We start from the raw sequence: 13190 nt of genomic DNA on the forward strand, positions 1-13190 counted from the left end.
TAGCCTTAAAATTTGAGCAGGATAATTCAGTCATGATCTGAGGAGGGCACGTCTTCAAACAAAGGATGGTGGAGATGGGGAGTCACCACTACCCTCAAGAAAAGCTATGGAGGCTGAGGGTCAATGGGAGATTTCAGAAAATAGAAATTGGCAGATTTTTGTTGATAAATGTAGTCAGGATATGTCCCAAGATGAAGAAATGGTGTTTACGTACAGATCAGACATGATCTACTTGAATGGTAGAGCAGATTTAAAGGGCTGAATGACCTCCTGTTTATATGTCCCATCAACCATTTATACAGAGAAAACATCGGAGATCCAGGGAGGAGTGGACAACTGGTTTTGTGAAATCAACCCAAGATGTCAACTCTCTTCTTATCTCTTACTGTAAGTGTTCCATTCATCAATATTAACATTCCTCACTATCATGCAGAGTGGAGCAAAGATTAAGGTACTCAACTCATAATCCAGAGAAGATTAACCCAAATCCCACTGTGGCAGTTTTAGAATTTGGAATGCAGTTTTAAAAATGTAGGAAGAGAAGAACGTCTGAACATCAACTTGTCTGTGTGTTCCAAAGAGGTTGTATTAGATTCAAAATATTAATTCTGTTTCTCTCTCCTCAGATGCTACTAGACCTGTTGGGTTTCGGTTTTCATTTCAGATTTCCAGCATCAATGATATTTTACTTTGATTATTTAAACTCATTTAATCTCTGCCCTATCACAAGATCTCCTAGTTTGTTCCGCCCACCAGTCCCTTTTTCCCTTTGTTTAAAATCTCTTACATTTCTACCTTTCTGATTAAAAGTTGTCCACCTGAAATGTTAATCCTGCTTCCCTTCACACATGCACTTTTTGTTTTTATTTCGAGTTGCTCTCATGGGCTGTATTTTACTTTCATATATTGAATTAGCTAGGGTTGAATGTTTGTACTGGGGTCAGGACTCTGAGCTTGGATGAATTTCTGGGTCCTGACCCAACATTACATCAGCATCTGGCTCAATGTTTTTTTTCAAAATAATTATTCAATTTAATAAATTAATGTACAAAATAGATTAACCCCAGGTATAAATTACAATTCAACCAAAGTATTGCAATACATTTGAGGCAGTTTTATGCAAAGCAATGCTGCAATGTAATAAATGGAGCTTTGCAGTGAAGGGTGGAAGAGGCATTTCTGTTATTAGGCATGAACAGTGTAAACATGGATTTCTCCCATCTGGGTTCACTCGTAAGCAAAGATGTACGTGGTCTGAAAACTTCAAAAAGTACCTCTTGCTATTTTCAGTTTAGAGAAACACTTCTAACTGCTTCAGCTCGTTATTTTACCTTCCTTTGGTTTTTCAAGATTTGTGACTTCCAAGTTTTTTTTCCTGATAACATGCGGCAAAGCTCATATTATAAAAACAACTCATCTTAATCAAGATTTTATGGCACAATGTTTTGACTTGTCCACATGAGTGATGATGGGTTCTCGAGGTTCCAGGGCCAATAGGAACCCTTCCAATAGCAGCCCTTTCATCAGAGTTGCAAACGCAGGAGGGAGAACAGGAAGCGGCTTCAAGGTGGAGCTGGCCTCTGAAGTTATTTGCAAATGTGAAATCGCAAAGAGGCCTGAGGTGCTGAACTGTCACCACAACAGGACAAATGCTGTTCACTTGACAGCCAATAACCTTAGTGGAGGCCTGATGACAGGGGCAGGACAAGGGAAGGGCTTCCTAGTTGGATTGAGCATTCTCCTCCTCATCCCATCCTTCACATCAGCCTGGGTCTGCTACAAATAGACCATCTCCTGCTATAAACAGACAATCTCCTGCTACAAATAGACCAGCTCCAGTACTTGGCTATGTTTCAGCTTCTGTGTGGGTGGTTAGAGAGATACAGCATTTTCAATCCCTGCCCTTGTTTTCCACCCCTGAACATTTGGCTCATCATGCTAACCAATGGTGAGAAGCTGCAGGCCCCTCTGCACTGCCTTCAGTGTCATCTCTGCAGCTGTTTGAAAATCTAGTCTCCCAGTCTCAAAACAAATGTGATCTACAAAGCTGTTGTGGGAGTTGGTGGGTTTAAGCTACAGGGAGAGGCTGAATAGGCCAGGGGTGTCTTCACTGGAGCATCAGAGGCTGAGGTGATCTTATAGAGGTTTATAACAGGCAATAACAGGGTGAATAGCCAAGGTCTTTTCCCCAGGGTAGTGGAGTCCAGAACCAGAGGGGCAAAGGTTTGGGGTGAATGGGGAAAGGGACCTGAGGGGCAAATTTTTCATGCAAAGGGTGGTGCATGTGTGGAGCAAACTACCAGAGGAGGTGGAGGAGGCTGGTACAGTTATAACATTTAAAAGCCATCTGGATGGGTGCATGGGTGGGAGGGTTTTGGAGGGATGTGGGCCAAATCCCAGCAAATGGGACAAGATTAATTTAGGATATCTGGTTGGCATGGACAAGTTGGACCAAAGGTTCTGTTTCCGTGCTGTATGATTCTAATCGTCTAATCTAATCGTGAACAGGAAGCTCTCAGATGGTTGTAAACACCCAGCCGGCTCCCTAACATCTTTGTAAAAAATTCCTAAATCATTCCCACTGTTGAGAATTGCAATGAACCAAATCACTTCCTAATCCCTCCCACTTCCTAAGTGTCCCAGAGGACTGAACATCTCCCAATTAATTCATACTGTATAGAATTCTAATGATCCAAATCTCTTCCTGCTCATTGATCTAAGCATGAAACATTCCCTAATTACCTGGGTACTGGTGTTCAGCTACAGCCCACTGCCACATTTCATCAGGACATTTTAGAGAGTTAATGAGTTTTGTGTCAAATACATATTTGTATTCACAGCATTTCCATTAACTTCAGAGTGAGCCATTGGAATAAATGGTTCAATTGACTGTGATACAAAGGCATGAAAATTCTTCATTTTTAATCAAGCGATTTCCTTTTGGAGCTCAGACCCAACTTTATGTGGGAAATTCGGTATCCAGACATGGTGCAACTGTGTTGTAACAATATGTAAATAACCTGCAAAATGATGCAAATTAAAGCTTGAAAATTGCCCATTTGTTTTAATATATTAACACACCAGCTTTTCTTCAGAGACAAAGTTTCTGGATGTGCAGGACTGCAGTTGTGGGTGCAACTTGTTTTACAGACATTTATAGAGACTGGTTGATCATAGAATTAGGGAATGTTTACAGGATAGAAAAACATTCTTGGAGAAAGTGGGGACTGCAGATGCTGGAGATCAGAGTCAAAAAGTGTGGCACTGGAAAAGCACAGCAGGTCAGGCAGCATCTGAGAAGCAGGAGAGTCAACGTTTCGGGCATAAGTCCTTCATCAAAAAAATATTGTTGGCCCATCAAGCCTGCCCCAGCTATTGAGAAAGCAACCAACCTCATCCTCCTTACCAACATTTGGTCTTTAGTCTTGGAAGTTTCATCACTTGAGTTGCATGCACAGACAACTTCTAAGCATTCAAAGCAGAGGTTTGCAAGTATACTGTCAGGATCTGGGGCTTGCAGCCTCTCTTATCCTTTCAAGCTGCAAGCCCCAGATCCTGACAGTATACTTGCAAACCTCTGCTTTGAATGGCATAGTGGCACAGTGGTTAGCATTGCTACCCTAAAGCGCCAGGGACCCAGGTTGGTTCCAACTTTGAGAGACTGTCTGTGTAGTGTTTACATGTTTTCCCTGTGTTTGTGTGGGTTTCTACTGGGTGCTCTGGTTGCCTCCCACAGTCCAAAGATGTGCAGGTTAGTGCAATGGCCATGCAAAATGTTTAGGGATGTGCAGGCTGGGTGAATTAGTCATGGTAAGTGTGAGGTTACAGGAATAAGGTGGGGATATGCTCTTCAGAGGGTCAGTGCAGATCCAATGGGCTGAATGGCTTCTTTATGCAGAAGAGGGATTCTATGATTCTCCTGTCTGCACGATTGTTACATTTATTTTTAATCAACCAGTTCAAGCGTGTTATGACACATCTTCTGGCCCAGACGTAGGGATACTACCACTGTGCTACAAAACAGCGTACGGTTGTTTTAAACCCATCCATTCTGTTTGGACTTGTTGTGACACACATCCAGAGCAAGTGGGATTTGAATCTGTTTGATTTGATCCAGAGGCAGGGACACTACCACTGTGCCACTAAAGCTCTCCTTTAATACATTTATGTCCTTTCCATAATGAGGTGACCAAAACTGCATGTAGCACACAAGTTGTGGCTTAATTACTGATTTATACGGTTACAGCATAACCTCCCTGCTCTTATATTCTGAATTTCAGACAATACAGGAAAGGATTCACAAGCAGCCTTAACCTGCTTTTCAAAGTGTTCCGCTACTTTCAGGGTTCTGTGGACATTCACTCGAAGGACCCTCACTCCCTACACATCTCAGCATCCATCCACTTATTTGCTTATTTTTTTGACTTGTTTGGCCTCCCCAAACACCTCACACTTTCTGTTAAAGAAGGGCTTATGCCCGAAACATCGATTCTCCTGTTCCTTGGATGCTGCCTGACCTGCTCCGCTTTTCCAGCAACACATTTTCAGCTCCCCAAACACCTCACCTCACATTTCTCCAGGATGAATTCCACTTACTATTCTTCTGCTCAGCTAACCAGTCTCAGCATGCCCAAATCCTACAACAGTTCCACTTCCAATCCACTGGGTTACTGCATGTAATAGGCCTCCAGCCTATAGCACCATAGAAACATTGGCATGTTTCTATTGAATTAGTCTTATGGTTCAACATCTTTTGCTGAACAAGTTGAGTGTGAAGCTACTGTTGCCAGTCCGTCATCTGTTACAAAAACCACACAACATTAATCTCCATTGAAACAGGCTGGGATGAAAATGAACAAGTTGTGCGGGGCTCACAAGAAAACAGATGCTAGAAAGAGAAAATGGTATTCAGCCCATCAATCAGATTCTTCTAGCACTCCATGGTCAATCTGAACACTTCATGTCCATTTAAGACAGGACATGTCTTTAAGAAGGTTTGTTAAAATAGGCACAATGACTTATATGCTTCCATTCGAACTAGTTGCAGTATTAATCTGCCTTTTGGAGCAGCCAAGAGAGCAGATCACAGGGACCATTAATTGAATATACAATTTAGGCATTAGTGGGATCAACCAGTCCCAAATATAATTTTAGCCTAAACCCTGTCTCGTTAATATGTTATGGCTTCCCTCCTAGACCAATCTAACTGCAAGGAGATCCAGGACTAGATGATATTGAAGGAAAGTTGCATTTCCTTGAAGGTCTCTGTTCAACTGAGTCCCATCAATGAACATTGAGACTCCCTCACTCAGGTTTCACTTCCCAGTTTTCCCAACTGTAATGTCCTCCAGAAACCAAGGAGTAGGAGTAGACCCTGGAACCTGTTCCACCACTCAATTAATTCATGGAAATAACCTAAGTGGTTCCTTTCTGGAGGGTCAGAACTGAAAACCAAATACATTATGTTAAACTTTTTTAGAACTTGGTTGGAACACACTTGTAGTGCTGTGCACAGTTCTCATTTCCAAACTGTAGTTGTGACCTGTCCAAGATCTTTTTCACACTTCTCCAAACCTGTGCTTTCCTTTCAGTTGCTGTAGGAGCTTCCTAGTTCCAACGTCAATGAGTAATGTAACTAGGGGAAAAGTACACGTGAGGAGGCTTCCAGTTGCCCTTGATGTGAGGATTGAAAGGAAGCACAAGACTATTTCCTGAAGGATCTTCTGTCTGCAAGTAGCTGTAGCTCCTCAAGGAGCTGACTGTATCATCATCACCACCGAAAATTCACTGGTTCTGCCACCAATGGCCATGACTCAGAACCCTGAGCATGGGACCCATATCTGGGCTATGGGGCAACTCACAAAAGGGCAAGGACAATCATCCATGTGGTATTAAATAATATGGTCCCTTTGGATGTAAGTTAGTTCGCTGAGCTGGAAGGTTTGTTTTCAGACGCTTCATCACCATACTAGGTAATATCATCAGTGAGCCTCTGGTGAAGCACTGGTGTTAGTGACCTGCTTTCTATTTATGTGTTTAGGTATTTTAGATAACCTAAGGAAACTTAAACAGATTGAACAGACTCTTTAGGAGGAGATTTGACAGAGGCCTTTCATTTTGTAGTCAGAATGGATATATGTCCATCTCTAAGAGAGTCCACATCTAGGGGCACTGTGTATAACACAGTTACCAACCAAATAACTACAGAATCAGGAGAATTGTCCTTACCTGGAGAATAGTGAAAAAATGGAACATTCTGCATTATGGAATATTTGAGGTGAATAGCATAGGCAGATTTAAGAGAGGCTAAATAAGTACACAAGGAAGAGAGCAATAGAAGGTGACAATGACAGGATTACATGAAGTAGGATGGAAGGCATGCTCCTATGGACCATAAATACTGGCATAAACCAAATGCAAGACAAAGACCCTTTCTCTCTGTTGTAAATCCTATGCTAATCTATGAAATTACTTGATATATATTTTAAGTCCACTATCCTGCTTTTTTCTGTATCCATCCTTGTCTAACCTACCTGACTGTACGGGATGGCCCCAGCCACCAAAAATCCTGCTTCTCTCTGTGGTCAGCAACCATCACCAACTGCGTTTGAGCAAGAGATTAACTGAGGGCTTAAAATCACACTGTAGAAGGCTGGGCTTACATCCAATTGTATCTTGCCTTCCTTCAATATGCTAATCACCCGTATGTAATGACTTTCATAGAGGTGAGTTTACTTTAATCGAATTAAAGTTATGTCCTTAGTTCTCATTTACCTTGAAATAAGACATTCACCACATTTTTCTCAGTAAATATTTCATGTTACGCTGGTTAGGTCTCTATTAACCAGTTTCTGCTTTGGCTCAAACTTTTAGGATTTTTCCTTCATAGCTTATCCTCGTATCATAAAATCAAAGAGACTTCTGGCACAAAAGGCCCTGTGGCTCTTTAAAAAAACTGTTCAAATGAGATTCAGCTCCCAGATTACATCCCACATCCCTGCAAAACAGTCCTCTTTAAGTCGATGTCCAATTACCTTTTAAATGGAATTTAATTCCAGCAATGCATTCCTGGTCTCAATAAACCTCCATGACATAATTTATCTTAATTTCCTTCCTTGCTCTTTTACCAATTATTTTCAATCCATAATCTCTGGTTATCAAGCTACTTGTAAAGGAAATCTCCCTCACCCTTGGGATCAGTCTTGCTCCGGTCTGCACCCCACCTCAATTTAACATCTCATCTAAAAGATAACATCCCCAACAGTGCTGCAGTGAAGTGTCAATCTGAATTATGTGCTCCAGTTGGTGGGGAGGGAATTGAGCCAACAATCTTCCATTCCAAAAGGTAGTGTGATACCAACTGAGCAAGATTGACACGTTGACATTTTTATTTCTGTAGGCTTATTTCTTAGTTTTACCTCGGTAACTCAATAAATGCCCATCTTTAATTGCTTCCCCAAATTGTCCAGAAAAATGGGTCCAGTATGATGCAGTGTCCCATGACATTTTCCATCTGTTCATTATAAACCTACATTACTCATTCTTTCCTGTACTTTGCATTTGTCAGCATTAAGTTTCATTGTTCATTTGTCTGTCTACTTGCAATGATAAAGTCTTTGCCTACACAAGTCCACACTTTTCAAATGTAATTCATTCTTTATGAAGTGACTTGAGAGATCACTGAATCATGTGACTTTATAAATATAATTATTTTCTCTGAAAGTTATTACCTCCGCTCTCCGTTCTACCTGATTTTACTTTAAACCTCTCTATTAATGAGAAAATATATGGATAGATTCACCATCCAGTTCATTCATGAAGATTACTAAACAATGATACCTAGGTTTCCACTCAGCTCGATTAGTTGATTTTCATTAGCATTCATAATTTCCTACTTTTTATACTGTTTTTAACCTAGCAGACATTCCATGGATTTCAGTTTCTAAAGTCTTTCCAAAGGCTTTCCAAAATAAGCAACATCGTAAAGAATTCTTCAAATAAACTACAATGGTATATAATTTTAAGGACATCAGTAACTCTATTGTGTATAAGTCAAGTCTGCATTCTAAAGTCTAAATACTCTAAGAAGCAAGTCTAAATATTAAGTGTCAAACGCATAGGGGTGCATAGTTGCCCAATCCTACCCTGACCCCAAATTCCACATATGCAGGCTTATATATGCACACACACCCACACATACACGCTTTGGTACTCAGCCAATCTCCACATATCAAAAAAAACTTGCATCAATTTTCACTTCAATGTCACAAAATTGCCCATTACTGTAGCAGAATCAGACAAAAATGAATGCTGGCCCAAAGGTGTCATGAGAGATGACCAGAAAAGGTAAATTTTAATTTGGCATTTAAAGGTGGAGAAGTGCAAGGCCTTAGGATGGGAACCTCAAAGTGTGGAACTAGGTAAATGAAGATACAGCCATAAATGATTAGATTTTAGATTAGATTACATTACATTATATTACAGTGTGGAAACAGGCCCTTCGGCCCAACAAGTCCACACCGACCCGCTAAAGTGCAACCCACCCACATCCCTACATTTACCCCTTACCTAACACTATGGGCAATTTAGCATGGCCAATTCACCTGACCTGCACATCTTTGGACTGTGGGAGGAAACCGGAGCACCCGGAGGAAACCCACGCAGACACGGGGAGAACGTGCAAACTCCACACAGTCAGTCGCCTGAGTCGGGAATTGAACCCAGATCTCTGACGCTGTGAGGCAGCAGTGCTAACCACTGTGCCACCGTGCCGCCCACAAATGGTGGAGAGAAGGAAGATCAGCAACATATCAGAAGAACACATAATTCAAACCACATTGTCACTCAATCTCTACACATATTCTCCAACAGTGTCTGCTGCTTGATGAGCAGAACTGGCAGTTTTTGTTTTGTAGTTTGCCTAGCTGAGGAGTGTTGAGGGCAATTATATCACCACAAGTACTGAGATGTTTAGCTAGAAGAGGATCCAAAATTAAGAATGTCTGGGCCCTGTGTGACTTGGCTACATACATCCTTCGGAGAAGTTCTGTTTTCAGATCAGGTCTTTGGTGTTTCATTGATATTGTGGAACTATGCTGAAAGTTTAGAACGATTATACTATCATAGAGATTTATAGCACACTGGAGAAAATTCTTCCCAACAAATCTGTGCCAACACCTTTTGGTAAATAATTCCAAAAGTTATCTTGCAGCCCTGCTTTTTTCCCATAGGCATGTATCTTCTCCTTCTATGATGTTTAGCAATTTGCCCTTTAAATAAAATATCACCCTCTCTTTCAACTATTCAAGTACCCAAGGCAAAGAAAAATCTAAAATGCTACACTCACATGCAAATAAATCTTATAACTGTACAAATGTTAATGAAAAATTTGTATTTAAACAGCTTCTTTCACAGCCTAAGGATATCTCAAGGATTCTACAGTCAATGGGTACTTTGGAAACATAACCACTGTTGTAAAAATGCGGCATCCAGTTTCCACATAACATGTTCCCACAAACAATGTGATAATGATTAGCTCATTGGCTTTGAGGTGTTTATTGAGGGGTAAATATTGTCCAAGTCACTGGGAAGAGCTCCTTGCTCTTCTTTGAATCACGCTGCATGATCAGTTAATTCGACTCAAGATGGTAGACAGAGCCTATGCATTTCAGGCATGACAGCGCTCCCTCAGTACTGACAATGGAAGTTTCAACTTGGATTGTTGGGGTATCTGGAGCAGGTAGTTGAACCCACTACCTTCTGATGCAGAAATTAGAGTGCCATCCAGTCCACTGAGTCATGGCAGGGACAAAGGAGCTCATAATTTTAGATAGCCTTTCATCTGAAGAAGTAACATTGGTATTTATTTTTGAGGAAATTGGTGCACTGACTGCCTCCATCATGAGTTTTTAGTGAATGCCAAATGGGAAGATGGTGACACACTGGAAATATCACTGGATTAGTTTTCAGGGACCCAGGCTTATGCTGTGGGAACAGAAGAAAATCACACCATGGCACTTTTTGGCCTTTAAACTAAATTAATAAATCTGGAATATTAAGTTCATCTGGGTAACGATGACCGTGAAACCATTATAACCTGATGTAAGAAGTTTACTATAGTCTCCGGCAATCTGCCATCTTTCCCCAGTCTGGCCTAATGTGACTCCAGGCCCTCAACAATGTAGTTGAGTCTCAACTGGCCTCTGCTATGGCTTAGAAAGTCATTCAGTTTAAGGGCATTTGCCTTGCTAATGAGACCCACATCTTATGAAAGAAAAAAGACAAAAAAGGCCAGGAATAAAAAAAAATCACATCCTGGTATGAAACAAATGCCAGCTTGCATCAAATGAATGTTCAGTCTTTAAACAATGCCAAGCTGTTAGTTGGCACATAGCACCCAAAACAATCTGCTACTTAAACAAACTATGCAATCCAACACAGCAGGTATGAAATGCTTTAAAACCCCACATGCAAGCATGAAAAAAAAAGTAATTAGAGTTGGATGCGAGTGACAACCAGCTCACTGTTATTACACTGGCATTGAAACTCTGTCAAATTGAGTTGAGATATTAGGTTTGAATACTATTTCAAGGACTGGGGGTGTGCAACACCACAACAAAAAATTAACTCTTGCCCTGCTGAACTTTGTCCAGCTGGCATACTGACTGGCACAGTGCCTAAAGGATTAGGATTCATTCAGTTGTGCAATTTACTATCAATCATTTTGATATTTAGAGTCCAATCATCCTACCTGCATTCTTCATACAGCATCATGAGAATCTAAATTATCTTTGCAAAAATAATTATATCTACCATCTTTTGAACTGCAGAGGCAGCAGAAGTTTGAATCCATAACATGTTTGTCACTTTTTTTACCCATCCGCAAGGCCTATGGATTCAAGAGTGACCACGGCTGTTGCGTTTGGTTCTGCTCTCTGAAAGTGCTTTGAGACTGTGTGACAGAATACTGTCGAATTTATTTATTTAATTCCCCTTTATCTCTGTCTCTCGTCCTCTTACCCTGTGGTCTGTATGGGACAAATAAAGTATTTAGGTGTGTGTGTGTGTGTGTGTGTGTGTGTGTGTGTCTGTCTGTCTGTCTGTGTGTGTGTCTGTGTGTGTGTGTGTGTGTACCAACTGGCTGGCTGAGCTTCCACATACCCGCCTTCCCTGTTCTCTCTCCTCGCTTCTTCCACTGTAGGCAACCCAGCTTGGCAACCCTCCCAACACAAGTTCTTGGCGCGGTGCCAGCTGAGTGCCAGCTTATTCTCTGCGATCTGCAACCCAGCCACTTCTTCCCGAGAATTCTATCTGTTCCTTTGCCAGGAGATCAGCTCGAAACCAGCGCGCACTTGTTTACAAAACTTGGAAAGCGAAGGAGAAGGAGAAGAAGAAGAAAAAAAGGGAACAAAAGCAAAATGCGCACGACAAGAGAAACAAACAGAGAGGGAAAAAAACACGCAATCGAGTCACTCACCACGCAAGCTCAAGATCTATTCTTCTTTTCTCTCCAAAAGCGACAGCTTACCTTTTAAAAAAAAACGTCGCCGCTCGGCTACTCCACGCGGGTTTTCACGAGGACTATATAGATATAAATATATAAAAGCACACACGTCACACAGAAAAAAAGGAGACGCACAAAAAAAAATAAACAGGAAGATGCCAAAACTCCTGTTGTACAATGTTTACCCAAACATGACAGACCCAACACCTGCCGTCAATTGCATTTTGGTGGGCAAGGGAAGCACACTGCTTTATATGCCACAAGACTGCTGCTCTTTGCCGTGAAGCATCCTGGGAAGTGTATGGTGCCGAAGCGTTGCTCATGTATATTTTATAAAAGTGCCCTGATGAATTTGATTAGAACCTGCGCAGCACAGACACACGACAGCCTCTTCCAGCCCAAGCCCCTTCCAGATTTTCATAAGATGTGCGGCTCTGCGTTAACACTGGGAGGTGGACTCAGTGTGGGGGAAGAGATTATGTCTATCTGTCCTTTTTTAGCCCCCAGAATTTTTTTTTGTCTGAATAAGGTCATGAGTTTGGGAAGGAATTACACATTGCTGATTTCTTAGCCCCAGCTGGACTACCACAATGGCCAGAGAGAGCAAGCCTCCCACCGATATCATTAATCAGAGGCATACAGTTAAGCAAGTGAGATCACACATATCTTTCTTTGCCACTACAAATGCTGAGGGGCAATTGCCCTTCCCCTTGCCAGCCCCATTTGCTTCCAACTTCTTCTTCTTGTGCCAACATGCGTTACCTGAAGCAACCATCCGTACAATAAATGCAGCAGCAATTGCATGTCAGGGAATTCAGAATAGAATAAGTGAAATGAGGAATTTAACCCTTTCAACTCCGAAGTGTGCAACACTAACTTGCCTATGTCGAGTGCCTGTAATTTAGCAAAACATCCTCAGGCACTTCACAGGAGCATTATCAGATAAACATTGATGCAAATCTAGAAAAGGAAATGTAATGAAGGTTTGCTAAAGACAACATCAAATCAGCAGGTCTTCAAGGAGGCTCATGAAATGAGGCAGAATGGTTTGCTGAGGGAATTGAAAGTTTGAGGGCCTGGGCAGGTGAAGGGATAGCTGCCAGTCAACTTTGATCAACTGCCAGTGGTGAGGCGAAGAATGTGGGGGATGTGCAAAGGACCAGATTTGCAGCAGTGCATTGATCTTGGGGTGGTGCCAAAAGTCAGAGAAACAACATAGCAGCGTTAGAGTTTGGCTGCAAAATGTCCCACTTATGTCTTGCAGAACATTCTAACCCCAGTTCTCCCAAGCTGCAGATCGCTTCCTGCTTCGGATTGCCAACTTGATTTGAAGATTTTCCTGGAGCTTTTCCCACATGACCTCCTGGCTCCAAACAGCTTTTCTCTACTTCGCCAACACCTTTACTGCTCATAAATAAAATGGGTGAAGGAAAATGACAAAAATTATTCTTGATAAGATTTTTCTTCTTGGTTGTTCACAGCAACATCCAGGAGATTCAGTTTTAACTTTGGAGTCTGAAGGACAATCCAAAACAGTCAGCAAACCTAGACTGTTTCCCACTGCTTGTTTTCCCGAATATCCAAAGCTACCTCAAAGTTGATCATTTTGACTGTTATTTTCAGTCAGTGCTCACATCACCTCCACCAGAGCATTTTGAGTCATATCAGAAACTGAAAACTGCAGTAT

General features: G+C 41.6%; 1 long non-coding RNA gene across 3 annotated transcripts in view; it reads right to left on the reverse strand.

The window, feature by feature from the left end:
- The window catches only part of LOC122563594, a 108250-nt gene extending 96546 nt beyond the window's left edge, over positions 1–11704 (reverse strand). For 2 of the 3 annotated variants that reach the window (XR_006315661.1, XR_006315662.1), the window contains exon 1: positions 11528–11704. This is a non-coding gene — a long non-coding RNA (uncharacterized LOC122563594). Of the gene's footprint in view, positions 1–11476 lie in introns of all 3 variants that reach the window. The other variant, XR_006315663.1, reaches the window with a different exon arrangement.
- Between the last annotated feature and the right edge of the window lie 1486 nt (positions 11705–13190).

The sequence above is a fragment of the Chiloscyllium plagiosum genome, chromosome 27 (genome assembly GCF_004010195.1).
Source record: "Chiloscyllium plagiosum isolate BGI_BamShark_2017 chromosome 27, ASM401019v2, whole genome shotgun sequence".
Lineage (NCBI taxonomy): Eukaryota > Metazoa > Chordata > Chondrichthyes > Orectolobiformes > Hemiscylliidae > Chiloscyllium > Chiloscyllium plagiosum.